Source organism: Schistocerca serialis, chromosome 2 (genome assembly GCF_023864345.2).
Source record: "Schistocerca serialis cubense isolate TAMUIC-IGC-003099 chromosome 2, iqSchSeri2.2, whole genome shotgun sequence".
In the NCBI taxonomy this organism is placed as follows: Eukaryota; Metazoa; Arthropoda; class Insecta; order Orthoptera; family Acrididae; genus Schistocerca; species Schistocerca serialis.
The window spans coordinates 448,536,639-448,551,914 of record NC_064639.1 but is presented as its reverse complement, the minus strand read 5'-3'; the positions used below and the strand labels follow the sequence as shown (position 1 = coordinate 448,551,914).

The following is a 15,276-nucleotide window of genomic DNA, read 5'->3' as shown; positions in this document are numbered from 1 at the left end:
AAGGAGCCTAACAGAAATGTTTCATTAGATACAAATAGTTGGACTAGGGGCGCCAGTTTTCGAGACGCGCTCGTGTATCAGGTGCTTTAAAACTCTGACGGAGTAAAGGGCTGCTTGATTTAGTAGGCAGGAAAAACTAGCGGCTGCCCAGCTGAGTGCCTCGGAAATAGCCGACGAGTGAGTGGGCACGGCGCACTGACCGTCTCAAGCCGCTCTTCATCTTGTCTTCCTAATACAAACTTCTACCTGCCATGCGCCCCCTTTGGAGGGCAGAAGCTGCGTAGATCATGCGCAGGCTTTCAGAAGACGGCATGCGCAAAATGTTTGGAGCAGCGGAACGGACGTATTTAGATTGAGTCGGGTCGTCCTCCTAAGGCCAGCCCCCGCTAACTGAAAATGTCAGGAGAGAACTGAGGTTGCAGCGTCAATATAGATCCTTCCGTGTCGATCTCATGCACAGTTGTTCGTTGGAGCGCAAGAGCGCGCCTGTCGTAAAGTGCTCGTCCACTGCAACTGAATTGTTGAAACTCGTCACAGCCTAAGGATGCAGTTAAAAATCGACGAACAGTCGAATCAAGATACGTAACGACAAAGAGTTACCTAGTTTCTTTAAGTCGTTGTAGTATTAGGTAGTTCCTCCTAAGAGCAAATGGATAAAACATGCGGATGGGAGGGGGGGGGGGGGGGGCAACAAGAGGGAGGCTCATACTGCCGAGAATCTTAATGAGAGTATCCCTCATAGAGCCTGCTCGATACGGCGTCGAGTTTAGAGCAGAACGCCACCACGACGAACTGCTATAAAACGAACCAGATAAAGGCCTATGTTGCTGCTCTCAATAATTTAAAAGATCGCGTGTCACTGAGATGAAGCATTTCGGCTACCGCTCTTTCATTGTTGTACCATGTCGACCGGGATGGTTGGGAATTGTCATGTCTGTAATAAGTTTTCGATCTCGGCAGGGGTGCGTAGTCAAGGAGAAACGGTAGGAACCGAGAATAAAGTATTCAGGTGTCGCGAGAAGAGGTAGTGTGTTAAGAGAGAGTTACATTGAATAGTAAAAGTTAGATAAAGGTCGACGGAATTAAGAAGTCGAAATTGTATAATAAGAACCTCATTAATTAATAATGTGCAAGGAAGTGTAGTACGAAATCATTAAAAACCTGCCAGGAAGTTCCAAATCATTATAGAAGTTACGTCTGAAAATGTAGTGGGTCAAACGTTAAAGATGAGCAATCACGCGCCTGTGATCAGAAACGGTGATCGTCATAAACTGTGTCTGTTTTAACCCAACAAGTTACTCTGCCCCTGGAGTTTCTAGTTCGTTACTGTGCATGCACCACCGCACGTACACAGCTCGTTGCCATCAATGTAAATTCAGACATAGTACAGGGCAGATATTCGAAGTTGAGAGATAGTTTAATTTGATAGAAATAGGCTTTGAAGGGTCACTGTGACCGTGCAGTGCACAATGTGTAACTGTTCAATCGCTGAGGGTGAAGTACCTTTATGTTAAAGTGATACATAGAAATGCCATTTTACTAACGGAAGATGCGAACAACTTAGTCGTGATAGTGACGTAAGTATCTATGTTGATGAAAGTTATTCTGTAGCTGATGCTCCTGCAGCAGTTACGACAATGTCGAATCAGATAAGTCTGCTGAATACTGAGATAGCGATGAAGAAAATGCAGTCGTCACCCTAAGAATATTCATTGTTGGAACACAGCTGCCCCTAATACAAGAGGCCGGCCCGTTGCCGGTAACTCCGTGATCCATAATCCAAGAGTGGATATGCCGAATGGATGAATTTGTCGACTATTGAGAACATTTCAGAGTATTTGTGTAATACATGCCTTCCATTAAATCAGTAGCTTCTTCATTTAATTAAACTGCAAATAAAATCTTCAGAGACACATCACTTTAAAGTGTCATCACTGTGAAAAATGGCACCAACCACAGTAAAAATAGTTCAGCAAGGACAATCACAAGCGAGAGAGAGAGCAGACTGTGAACCATCGTTACGTTAAAAAATTGGATATTTGAGTACTTCGAAATTGTACTACCAGCCCATGAAGTAAATCTTAGCTTTGATTAAGTCTGCTTGTAGCGCAGCGTCAAGTTTTAGGTATGGAGGTGGTATTTTGAGAGATGCCGAAGCTAACGAATGTTAATGCGTAGTAAATAGTGCGCTAAAATATGGATCTGCAGCGTAGCGTTATATATATGTTCGTGCCGTATCTAACGTACTTTTCATTATGTAAACTAAAACAGCAAAGTAAATTCGGAAAACCTAAAGGAGAAGTCGCCGGCGAATAGTTCGAATAGTTGCTTACACATATCATCTGTGAACCACATAGTGTTCGCCCCGAATTGTCCAATAAAGAAAGACTTCCATTTGCAAGGCATTGCTGGACAATACATTATCCACTTAGTCACAATATATAATGGTTCAAAGGATGATGTTCGAGAAAGACATATGGATTTGGTTCCTTTGCTCACCTGTGATTTGCAGTTAGCTGTCATTACATTTGCGATCGATGAATAAACATTCTAAGTACAGCGAGTGATATTAAAGTGTTCGTAACTTTGTCTAAAATAACAGCTCACACGCCACACTTTGCTGCTAGTGTAAGCTGTGAACGGGATTGTGTATAATTTCTAGACACCTGAGCTCTGCATGAAATCTTTTTCAGGTTGAAGTGTCCCAATCGCTTGCTCTCCTGGACATGTTTAGGCCTAATACCTACCTTAGCCGTCTCGCTTATCCTACGAATGCTATTGAAGGACAGTGCGCGCGCGCGCCTAGAATCTGTCTGTCAGAATTAAGGAATATTCAAGCGCTGCGACGTCAGCGAGTCGCGTCTTCTTTAAGCGCGCCCAGTGAATGAGAACTGAAGCGAGCAGAGGGTCACGCGACCGGAAGTGGCGTCAGCATTGCCGCGGTTCTGCGAGGGCTCCGCCCACGGAGCCGAACAGCGGCCATGACGCGCCGCCTAAACCTGGGACTAGCTGCACCGGCCTCACTGTTACCTTTTCCGCAAGAACCATTTCTCAGTCTGCGTACTGGTGTAGGCGACAAGGGTCCAGTTTAAACACCTCTGCACCGTAAGTGTTAACTGTTCTCGTGTTTTATACGTTGTGTAAAAGCGGGGCCCGATCCAGAGTTGTTTGGGGTAGGGTCACTGTTACTCCCTTTCACGCGCGCGCCCTAACGCCCCCCCCCCCCCCCCCCCCCCGACTCCTATAACAACATAGTACTTGAGTACTTGTAATAGTAATAATAACCATCCGTGAAATTTTTTAATACAGCGTGTGCGTGTGTGTGTGTGTGTGTGTGTGTGTGTGTGTGCGCGCGCTCTGCCTGGCGCATCCACGTCGGCTAGCATTTGAAAAGTGTACAGTGTTCAACATAGCTTGTACACTTACGAACCAAAACTTTACTACCATCGCTCACTGCGAGGTCTATGCTACCTGGTAGCGCTGAAGACACGTGAAACGGTAAGAGAAGTACATGGGCGGAGCAGATACGATTGGCGAATCATTCTAAGGACGATAAATGGCGCAAATGCAGAAATCCTCCGACTTAAGCGACTTTGACAAAAGCCTTGTTGTGGCCCAGTGCCTGGGGTGACGAGCATCTAGGAACCACGGAACAAGCTGGTCAGCTGCTCGCATGCTGCTGTTGTGGGCATCTATGGGAAGTGGTTGAAGAATGCTGAAACCACGATTAGCCGACAAGAAGTTCGAAGTCCATACCTCATCCCAGAACATCGGAGCCTTGCCCGCCCTGTTAAGCAGGATAGCAGGCGATCTGTGGCAGATCTTACGACAGAGTACAGTGCTGGCGTAGGCGCAAGTGTTTTGGAACAACCCGTTCAGAGCACAGGGTCGAACATGGTGCCACAGCAGAGGACCCCTTTGTTTTCACACGGTGACCCAACAACATCGGCAGTTACGATTACAATGGGCATGGTACCATTGACATTGCACCGCGGATCGACGGAATCGAGTCATGTGGTCGGATGAATCCCGTTTATTCTTTAATTGGGTCGATGGTCGTGTCCATATATGCCGTCATCCCGGCGAACGGCTACTCGAAACACGCAGCGCTCCATGGATGCAGGCCAGTGGAAGCAGTATTACGTTGTGGGGACATTCACTCGAGCTTTCATAGGAATGTGGTAATAATCGAATGCATCCTGTCAGCTGTGGACTATGTAAACATTATTAGGCGACACCCAATCCTTTATTCTTGATGCCGTCCCCAAAAGCGGTGGCATCTTCCAGCGGGATAACTGTCCGTAACACAAGGCCAGAATCGTGCTGCAATGGCTAGGGGAGCATGATAGCGAACTCACTTTGGTGTCTTGACCATCACATTCGGTTTATCTGAATCCCACGAAACCCTGCTGGGACGCTATCGGGCGGCAGCACCGCGCCCACAAACTATCCGCCCGTAAATTACAGGAACCGTGCGAGCTGTGCGTAGGTATCAGGTGCCACAAACCCCTGGAAACCTGTTTGTAGAGTCCATGGCACGCACATTCACTGCTGAATTGCGTTCTAGAAGTGGGCACTTTTAATTAGGTGGTCAAAATGTTTTCGCTCATCAGTGTGTGTAATTTTCTAGAATCCTTGACATTTTAGGTACTACATCTGTCCTTGCACTTCACTCTCCGAAAGTCGACATTCAGAAGTGGAAACACGTAAAAATGTAAACTCTTTTAGTAAAATGTTCTTTGGAAGGGGGTGCGCTCATGATCCGCATTCTCCCTTTCACCACATTCACTCCGGAACTGACCTATAGAACCAGCTTCACAACAAGCACCGTGATTATTAATCGAAAAAAATCTGAAATCCTATTTTCCTTCATCCCAGTGCTTACCGTCTACAGCAGGTCCGCACTCCTCGATCTTACGGCCGCAGGCGAATATTCTTAATAACTTCGTTGTTGACTTCCTGCGAGCTCGTCCTTCGTACTCCATCCATATGGTCTCCTACGATTGATTCGTAGGTTCTGTGTTGTTTTGGGCGCCGGAGAGGCTGCGATCAAGAATTGCATATGCCAGCCACACTCGACCTTCTCTAATTTTTCCGTAATACGAAGTATATCAAATACGGTACCACAGTCATTTTCATAGGTAACTCGATAAGCAGGGAAATGTCCGATATTCATCAAAACGTGGGCATTTACATAACGTGCATTGTCTTTCAGTGGCCACTGTCACTGCCCAACACTTAGTACCGCACTGTGCAATTCTGCTGTCGGCTAAGGCTCAGGAATTCTCCAGTGATTTCATTTCTTGTCCCATACAGGTGATGGATATAGCGGACGTCAAGTAGTCGCGCCTAACGTCTCACTAAACACTGGAATAACCTGTGCTAGCGGACACGCTTTAACTGCTATCCTAGATTGAGTTGGCGTTTAACGTATTACGGAGATCGGTTTACACTATTTTTAAGAAACTATTCAGCACATGGAAGTGATGCCTTGTGTTGATTCGTGAACGAAACAAAATATTAGAAATTCCTGTTTTTTATTTTTTTCAAATCTTGCCGTTGTAGCTTTGGTGCGGAGTAAGACACAAGGGTTTTGGCTTCTACCTCAGTTTTTGCCAACGTTCTTAGTGTTCATTAATAACAGCTCACCAAGCTTTTTTTCGATTTGTGTTACAGTGGTAATGTTAGATTCATTGCTGTGTTGACTAACTTTGGTGGTTATAAACTAACAGAAAATGCGAGTGTATTTTCGATTTCCGTTTTCTGGCCTACGTACGTATGTGGGATTCCATACACCAGCATTAGAGGCTTCGCTCTTCTTCGTATTCGACCTACTCCGTTTTTCATAGAAGCGATGTATAAGCCATCCGTGACCTCGAATTAAATTCTATTTTATTGTTACGATTTTGTACCATTATTCGTAAGTCTTCGATAAATTATGCGTAATCGAGCGAATTATAAATTGTATAAGGCGTGAGCAAGTTTTGTCTGGTTCATACAACATTGTTTAGGTTACTGTTAGGGTTTTAAGTACACTTCCAACTTGCATTCTGCTCACAGGCGGAAGTCCACTTCTTTTTAGTACCGAATCTACTCAGTTCGAATATCACAAAATCGTTGTATAAAATGCAGTATCGTTAGTTGAAACTACGTGATATACAGGGATCGTTATAGAGATCGGCGATCGCTCGTAGCATTTATACACACAATTTGTCTAGATTGCAATGTGTTTATTATTTATGACGCGTATGGGCGGTAGCTGTCATCAGATCTAAGAAAGGAAAAAGAAAACACAAGGAGCAGTTCATAACACAAATTTGTATAGTGTCTTTGAATGAATTCCTCCTTCTGTGTTTTCCTTTTTTTCCCAGTTAGGTTTGATGATGGCTATCCCCGCAACTAATTATAAGGAATAACAAACATGTTGCGATGTAGACAAATTCTGTGTGTAATTTCTTCCGAACACTCTGATATGTCGACCTACTATAGATCGTACGTCATTAAAAAGTAATTTGCTTATTGGTTTATAAAATGTTTTTATATGGAAGTGGAAAATATTTTCTTGGCGTTGTGGTGCAGCTGTTAGGAACAAATTTTATTGCCTGGTATCTGTGAAGTGTTCCATATTTTTTTAGTAAGTCGTTCGCTAGATTACCTTTTTTGTGTTAGTGGTGGTTGCCATGCTATAGTAAGCGTCTGGTCTCAAACGTTGTCACGGAACAGGGGTTGTGCGCAGAGTTAGATGTTCGAGCTGGGCGGTCGAGAGTGGGGGTGGAATTCTTCTGCAGCACACACAGTACATTTGCATGTGAATCGGTCGACCTGGCGAAGCCCAGTGGCCAACAACTGCGTGGTTGCCTGCGCGCGCGCCCGGAAAGTTACCGCGCCAACAGAACGAGTAATTAAGGCGCGCAAATAGCGTCGCTGCGGAACAGAAAGGAAGAGGAAAGAGAATAGGTGAGGGGAGGAGAGAGGCGGCCTCGTTTGGCGCACTCCATCACCGACTGACAGCCGGCGCGCCACACCCTGTCCCTGCCCGCGTCTGCCCCGTCAATAGCCCGGTCGGCGCGCGTGACCTCCGCCGCGGCAACCCCCGATGTGTTGTTTACTTGCGACGCAACGCCAGCAAGATGAAAATTGAATACCCGAAACCGAATCCCACTGTCACGTTCAGGTGTCAGCCCAGAATCGATTTTGCTGGCCGGTTCAAATATTGGTTTTCAGAGGTCAGTTGTTTAAAACAAATGGTGGCCATGTATAAGGTGTTCTGGTTGTCAGCGCGTTGAAGTGAGGCTATCAATACCTGTGTAACGAGCTCACCGCACAGAACGTTACTCACCTCTTAAAAGAATACTCGACTTTCTTTGGAAAACTATAGATGGAATACTGCTGGCGGAGTTCGCGCAGAAAGCAGGGCAAGCGTGGAGACCGGTAGTGGCGGGGACTTTGGGAGAAATGTCGAGCGCTGTAGGGGAAACGCCGTAATAAACTGAAGCTTACGCACACATTCTTTTGTTTGTAAATATTAAACGGGGCCTCTCCACGGCCACACTTGCATGGTGGCGATTGAAAAAAGATGTCGCCTCTGCTTTGGTTAGTATCTAAAAGAATTCCGCCCAAAATGCAGCGAATATTTTCGCTTGGCTTGTCAACTGTTCGTAACTTTCAGAGGAGTGTCAAGAGTGGCGAATTTTGTGTAAAACCTACACATTTCTCTTGATGCCATGTTAAAATTTTCTTCTTTTATCAAAACTCAGCGGAGTTCACACAGGCTTACCTCACTAACATGTTGTTTAGACGCAAATGCGAGGGAATTCTGAAACAGTGGGTTACTAAGTTCATTAAGTGAGGAACTGAGGAAAAGTAATGTCAGCATCCTACGAAAAAGCACATCCTCGGTACAAAATAAACTTTTACTGTCTTCGCTTACTTCGTTCCAAAATCTATAGCATTTCTCGTTTCACCAGCTACGGATGGCCCTTAAAAATTACCTTCTTTCATCGAAAAAGTGTGTACTTAGTGGAACAACACGGTAGATAATGAAGTTTTGCATATTAACCATACGGCAAAATATTCTGTTTGCATGCTATCATTTGCCAAAATCTCATTACGACATCTTAAGCCGTTCATGAAGTACGAAGAACGTTGTGGATATTTAGCACTGTGTTTATCGCTGGTGCGGCACGATCGCAAATGAGTGTGCTACATCATATCAATTTCCTCGAGGTTGGTGACTGACAGACCTGCACCCAAGTCTGATGAAAAATTCATATGCAGTAACTTATTACGTAATATGCACCAAACGCAAAATCATAAGGATCCCAATTTTCATTGCAAACTTCTTCGAATTTCGTGCAGTGTCGTACTTCCACGTAAATATCACAATAACCATGACCATTAACGAAATGATGGGCACATCATCCTGAACTAGACACACAAAGCTGTGAGTAACGCAAAAAAAATTTTTTTCACCTAATAGTTACTGTGAAATCGACTGAGAAAAACAGCGGGGCGTGCGCTTCGATTCTGTCATCACCGACAGGCGAAAGATGGCAAACACTTGTCAGCCTCCCCTTCTGAACAAACGAACGAACTCGCCCAGCGCTTTGAACGAAAATTGGTCACTGCATTTCGGCCCTCGTCTCCTGCGTGGTCATGTGTTCCTTCACCGGTGCCGTAAATCACGACAGTGAGGTGATGTGATGTGTACATGCCAATCCGTTGTCTGGAACCAGAGCAGACTTCGCAGTATGACGAAAAGGAACTGTCGTATTTGGAAGTGCTTTGAATGAAATTTTCCGATTTGTTGTATCTTCGCGGACAACGTGTGTATAGGGTTCAAATGGCTCTGAGCACTATGGGACGCAACTGCTGAGGTCATTAGTCCCCTAGAACTTAGAACTAGTTAAACCTAACTAACCTAAGGACATCACACACATCCATGCCCGAGGCAGGATTCGAACCTGCGACCGTAGCGGTCTCGCGGTTCCGGATTGCAGCGCCAGAACCGCGCGGCCACTTCAGCCGGCTGTGTATAGGGGATAATGTACCACTCGCAGCTACGTAAAACTGCCTAACAAACTGTTGGTACAAAGATTCCAGCCGACAGGGACCAGAGATGAGCGTCGTGTTTTGTCCATGACAGACAGGAATTGTCTCGGCCAGTGAATGCAGGTCCGTCTCAACCAGGTTCCAAGCGAACGTTGAGAAGGGAACTGCATACATCGGGCATTTGGAATCTGCTACCTGGCAAATGGCCTTAGCTCATAGCGGCACACACACTTACACGTCTTCAATGTGCGCCGCAACACTAAACAGTAGTTAGGTCTGACGAGTAGCAACTTTGCCACGTTCCAAATAATGCAAGACGACGACTGCATCGTAATCCCAATGCGGCGTTTATCTTGCAGTGTGTGGTGTAGCTCAAGCCGGAGGTGCTTCAGCGATGCTTCGCTTACTGGGAACGTGAACGAGTATGCTTATTTCAACATTCTGACACCCAAACTTACAGATGTCACACACTCGTATCGGTACCAAACGCTGTATGTCGATAGAGTAGTAACCAAACCACCGGCTTTGTTCGTGCTGTGTGCTGTCGGCTGGTAGAACATTCGGAAACGGTAATCAAAAGTAGCACCAGTACTACGGAGCAAAGGAAAAGCGTATCTGTGAGCAGTTGTTTAAGATCTCGCACAGGTGTGTTGGTAGACTTCAGGTTGTACCAAAGATCCCACGTTTAACCCCACTCAAGACAATTTTTTTTACTGTTTTCACGTGAAACTGCTACACAAGAGAAGATTTTTCTGACATGTAAAAGGATTTTTTGGATTTTGTAGCAAGGTTCATTTGGCAGACAGCTTTCGCTTCTTTATTTGAAAGTAGCAAACTATTCAACAGATTTGTGTAGATAGGTGTGGTGTTTCATCGGACCAAGCATTGCACTCTTTCCTGTATCATCATTGTATTCTCTCTCCCATAAGACAATAGCCGAGTCTAGGCGACTGCTTGCATGCGTTCAGAGTTTGGCGAATACTCAGCCATCCAGTAGTTAACAGTTCTCAGATTGACCCCCCCTCGGCCACCACCACCACCACCACCAATCTCTGCCCCCCCCCCCCCATTTTAATACTACGTTAAATTTCTAGTACTGCCGGTGAAACACAACAATCGGCACCCGCACCATTTGGCAGCTCCGCGGTATCGAATCATTAATGATCGGGCTCAGCTGGATATGGCATACCTGAGAAAACTTGCGCACTATCCTCCTTACTGAACAAAGACCACTGTCAAGGCTAGAGACGCTGTTAGAAGGTATTAGCTTCACATCTCCTGTGGGTTGCTATTTTTTCCAGTGCGCTTGCTTTAAATTGGGTGTGTATAGGGTTTCCGTGCGTAGTTCAGTGAATTCGTAAGGAAGCGGATAAGAAGCCTGTTCAAGAGGAGAAGTTTGTAAATCTCACTCACTCCAATTAATGCATGCGGACCCTTTCCTATAACCGCCTACGTCTTTTGTAAAAAGTGCCTCGTGGTAAGTGCTATGTCGTCATTGTTTTCCAACGTGTTGGAGAAACGGAATAAATGAGAAATTTCCAGTTGAGTCAGGAATTCCTATTCCTGTGCACGGAATTATGGGATGTTTTGTCAGCATTCATTGATTGTGTACGAGAGCCATTATCAGCAAAGAGTGTTTCAGCCGATTTTTACAAATCGACCAGGTACGCAAAATAAGTATAGAGTTGTCTTTCTGATAACTGTAAAATTGGATTCTCTTCAACAGAACAAAGACAATGAATAAGGCCTTTTCCGTCAATCCACAGAAAATTACATCGTCTACGTTAACCAACGTCCTAAAAAGCAAGTAATACTCTGACAATCCAGTAACAACTGTAGTGCGGTGCAGCACACTAAACGGATGTTGACTTTCGCAAGTGAAATCCGGACTCAAACCTGACAGTTTCTGGTGGTTGTTGGAGCGTTTACAATAACAACTAGAAGCGGTGTTGAGGAGTCGTTTACGATAAACTTGATTTCGAAGCCTGTGTATTATGCGTGTGCACGAGTGCCCAACGGCTAACATTTGCGGGCAATAAATAGATATACCACGTAGGTTCAAAAGTCGCGAGACTGGAGTAATAAAAAATAGAGAAATTAAAAGGGTGTTTCAGTGCTCCAAATCTTCTGCGTACTTTGCTCCCACCTGAGCACAATGCACCGAACATTGATAAAACCATCTGAAACTGCAAAACCTCTTTTGGGAAAACAATAAAGAGGACATAATCCGTCCGCACGTCCACCATTTAATATTGACTTGTCGAACGCACATTCGTTTGCAGTTGCTAAGGGCGCTTTACACCCTGATATTTTCTCAGACTTGGATGTTCAGACAGTATTTACACAAACTAATCGTTGCGTGTGAATGAACCGCCGACAGAAAAATTTGTCAGTCAGTATCTGTGTTGGGTTTGTGCGAGTCCGGCGGGGCTTGGATTGACGCAGACCAGATGAAATGTTTCAGTAATTCATACATTACAAGAAATGTTTCTGGACGATGTGACTCAACGATGAACGCGATAAAAACAGCAGATAATGGCATTAGCACTTACCGATTTACTCGCTACAGTGTCATTTCTCCGTATATAGGGCGTAATATAAGGTTTTAAAATTCAACTATTGTTAGAGCTGTGGCAGCTCTCAGCAACGGGTGTAGTTTGTGTGCAATAAGCGTTTAAATAAACAGTGTTCTCGAAAATTTTGGATTTCGTTATGTGATGATGTAAGATTTTCGTGCAGTCATAACTTAACACCAAGCTTTGTTCGATACCCTGTTACAATGTTGTATACGCATTTTGTGGTAAATCGGCTGAATTATTCCAACGTTTTCTTACACCAACTGACAGGCGTCCGCATTTGAGCCCGGGTAACATATACTGGGAACAGATCGTTTCGCAGCTAAATTTTCACACATAATCGAATGTGCTGTGGTTTCCAACACGCCCACAGATGCTTTTCTTTCACGGTAAGGAACATGCAGGTTACCGGTACCTCTGGTAAAATAAAGCTTTAAAATAACGTTTTAACACGTTCAAGTTTCAAAGAAACACTCTACGGAAGGTCGTAGAACTTGATTCATACATGAAATCTTTCCTTGCATGCAGTACGTCTTACACTGATGTGAAGTAAGTCGACTTCATTGTGACCTTTTAAAGTATTCATTTATGCGAACTAAAAAACAACTACTTCGTCTCCGTTTCGTTTTACTCTTCAGTTGCATTGAAGACGACCAAAGTGTGTAATGACTATCTTGAATTGAGTCTACCTTCGTCATATTCATAACTGGAACTTCTACGGAGGCTACGCCGACGAGCGATTCCTTGCCTCAGCATTGCCGGAGTTGGTTTCTACTTAATTTATGGTGAAGTTTTTATAACGTCACACCGATTGTGACGGGAACAGGAAAGAATGGTACGATGGTGGATGAGTCAGGAAGAGGAAATAGGGGAACTTTTTTCTAACAGGGGGAACCTATTTGCCGCGACCATTTCGGAGGCGAGAGGACAGACAGGTTAGTAGCGGACGGGCAGAGGCTGGAGCGGCAGCGACTGTGGCCTTTGGAAGGGCGCCAAATGCCACTGGAGCAGCGCTGGCGGCGGGTTCGGCCTTTGCGGGCAGCCGGTCTGCCGCTGCACGTGCCCCGGCCGCGCACGGCCAGGCCCCACCCCCACGCGCAAACCACGTCGCCACAGACATCTCAACTGTCTGCAACCAAATGTTCGCCTCGGTATTGCACATTATACGGCAGGTTTCACTAGAGGAGTACAGTGCAGCTCTTCTGCACCTACAATCTACGATCTATTGTTAGGTGCAACGCGGAGGATGCTTCCCATTGTATCACATATTAGGACTTCTTCCGCTTCCATTCTTCTGTGGAGCGCGGGAGGAAAGAACGCTTGCATGCCTCTGTGCGCACATTGTCTAATATTGTCTCCGCGGCTCCACTGCAGCGATATATACGAGATTATACACTGATCAGCCAGATAATTACTGCTACTGACCCATTATGCATATAAACCCGTCCAGGCGATAGCAGCGTCACCTGGCAGTGAGTTACTGCTAGTCACACACACGCACGGTGCATATAGTATCAGTGCGCCTGCTGTCCGTATGTAGAATGGGGAAGCCGCGCGATTTGAGTTTGATCGAGGGCAGACTATGGTGTCCTGCAGGCTCGGCACGAGCATTTCGGAAACTGCACGACTTGTCAGGTGTTCCAGGAGTGCTGTGGTGTCTTGAAAACATGGCCAAACCAAGGTGAAACAACAAACAACGTCATCCGCAGCTCGTGGTCGTGCGGTAGCGTTCTCGCTTCCCGCGCCCGGGTTCCCGGGTTCGATTCCCGGCGGGGTCAGGGATTTTCTCTGCCTCGTGATGACTGGGTGTTCTATGATGTCTTTAGGTTAGTTAAGTTTAAGTAGTTCTAAGTTCTAGGGGACTGATGACCATAGCTGTTAAGTCCCATAGTGCTCAGACCCATTTGAACCATTTTTTGAACAAACAACGTCCAGACGTCGGGGGATTGGGCGACCACCCCTTATTACAGATGTCGTGTGTGTGTGTGTGTGTGTGTGTGTGTGTGTGTGTGTGTGTGTGTGTGTGTAAGAAAAGCGAGGTAAGTTCGTAGAAGTGTGTTTCTTGAGGTTATGTCCTAGTTTGCCTAGAGTAGATCCTCAATAGAGAACTGAAAGATAGTCTTCCATAATACTGAGGTGTCATATGAAAAAAGTGAAAGAAATGATTAATCTGAAAAAAATTTCAGGTGCCATCTTGGGTGTCTGTCTGAGCAACTTTTTCCCAAACATTTGCTTTGCACAAAAACATTTCATTCTTTGGCAGTAACATGATCAAACATGAATGTTTTGCAAACTACAGTGACACGGAGTGGAGTATCAGAAGTGCTTCCTGCGGGATCGACATTTTCTCACAATACGTTTGCTACATCATTTAGCGCAAAGGCACACCGCTCAGGTGTGTGTGCGCGTTACGCATACCCTTAGTTGACCGCTAGCAGCATTCTTTTCAGAGGCATTTACATGGTGAAAAATAACGTACATTTTGGACAGCGTCAAGTATCGAATAGTACCCAAATAACTCGTGGTCAGAAACAGTTCCTGTTATAAAGAACTAGCGAACTTGACAATGCTCTGCAATTGCTAATTACGGATGGGAATTGTATATACATCCTAAAGTATTCGTCGCCCTCCCCTTTGCCCGTCCTCCCCCCTCCCATCCGCCCGTCTGGATGTTCACTAGTGTATCGTGTAAAAATGTGCAGGAAGTCGGTCAAGTAGTTTCTGGGATGATGGTAACAAAGTTAAACAATGAGTTGTCTTTATATAGCAACGTAGTTAAATTGATGGTGTTCAGCGGCCAGCCACAAATCGGTTTTAGACTTACTGTTCCCGGTTTCTTCATCAGACGGCTTCCATACTTCCGTCAAAACATATGATAGATCGGTTTACTGTGATAAACAGTAATGCGCAGTTTCAAACTAATGAAAATTGTTGCTGTACATACAACTTAAAATGGTGCAGTCGGGCATTTGACGTAATTTGCGTTCTAACACAAGTCTGTAGGGCGACCGCCTTTATTACAAGTTTGTAACTCTGGATTATTGTTTGTCCTAGGGCATCTCACAAGTAAACCAAGTCGTCATATGTTTTGGCGAAATTATGAAAAACATCGGATATTTAATTGTGTAAATTAGAAACAGATAACTGCTTTATCAGTGAAGTAACCTACAACCAGTTTGTGGCTGGCTGCTGTACACCAGCAACGCTAAACCTTGTTTGCTCTCAAGAGAGGGCTACCACCCGGGACGACTTCACACTACTACACTTTATCGGGTATCCATAAAACTACTGCACCAGGATGCTGGAGAAATGTTGTTGCTTCGTTGATAAAAACTTGTATTCCTATTCAAATCTTTGCTGAACCAACAGTAGTCACCGTCGCAGCCTCGCAGACACCAGTGATGTAATAGGGTCGTCAGTAGCCTTCATTGGCGCTAATCTTCTTCCTCACCGAATTAAGTATGTAATCTATTCGCGTCGTTGTCAAAGAAATTACTTAACCATTGCGTCGCAAGCAGTACATCACAAACTTCTAATACAGCGAATAAAATGATAGTTGTTTATAAATACTGCGGGGTTACATTAGAATTGGAGAACGGTCAATTGGACACTTTTTTCGGCTGATGTGATACATGACCTGTTATTCGAA

The 15,276-nt window shown here is 45.0% G+C and overlaps 1 protein-coding gene across 1 annotated transcript in view; it reads left to right on the top strand.

Moving 5' to 3' along the window:
- LOC126456070 (rho guanine nucleotide exchange factor 12) overlaps positions 1-15,276 on the top strand; it is a 1,154,422-nt gene that overhangs the window by 897,495 nt on the left and 241,651 nt on the right. The gene's annotated exons all lie outside the window — the stretch shown is intronic.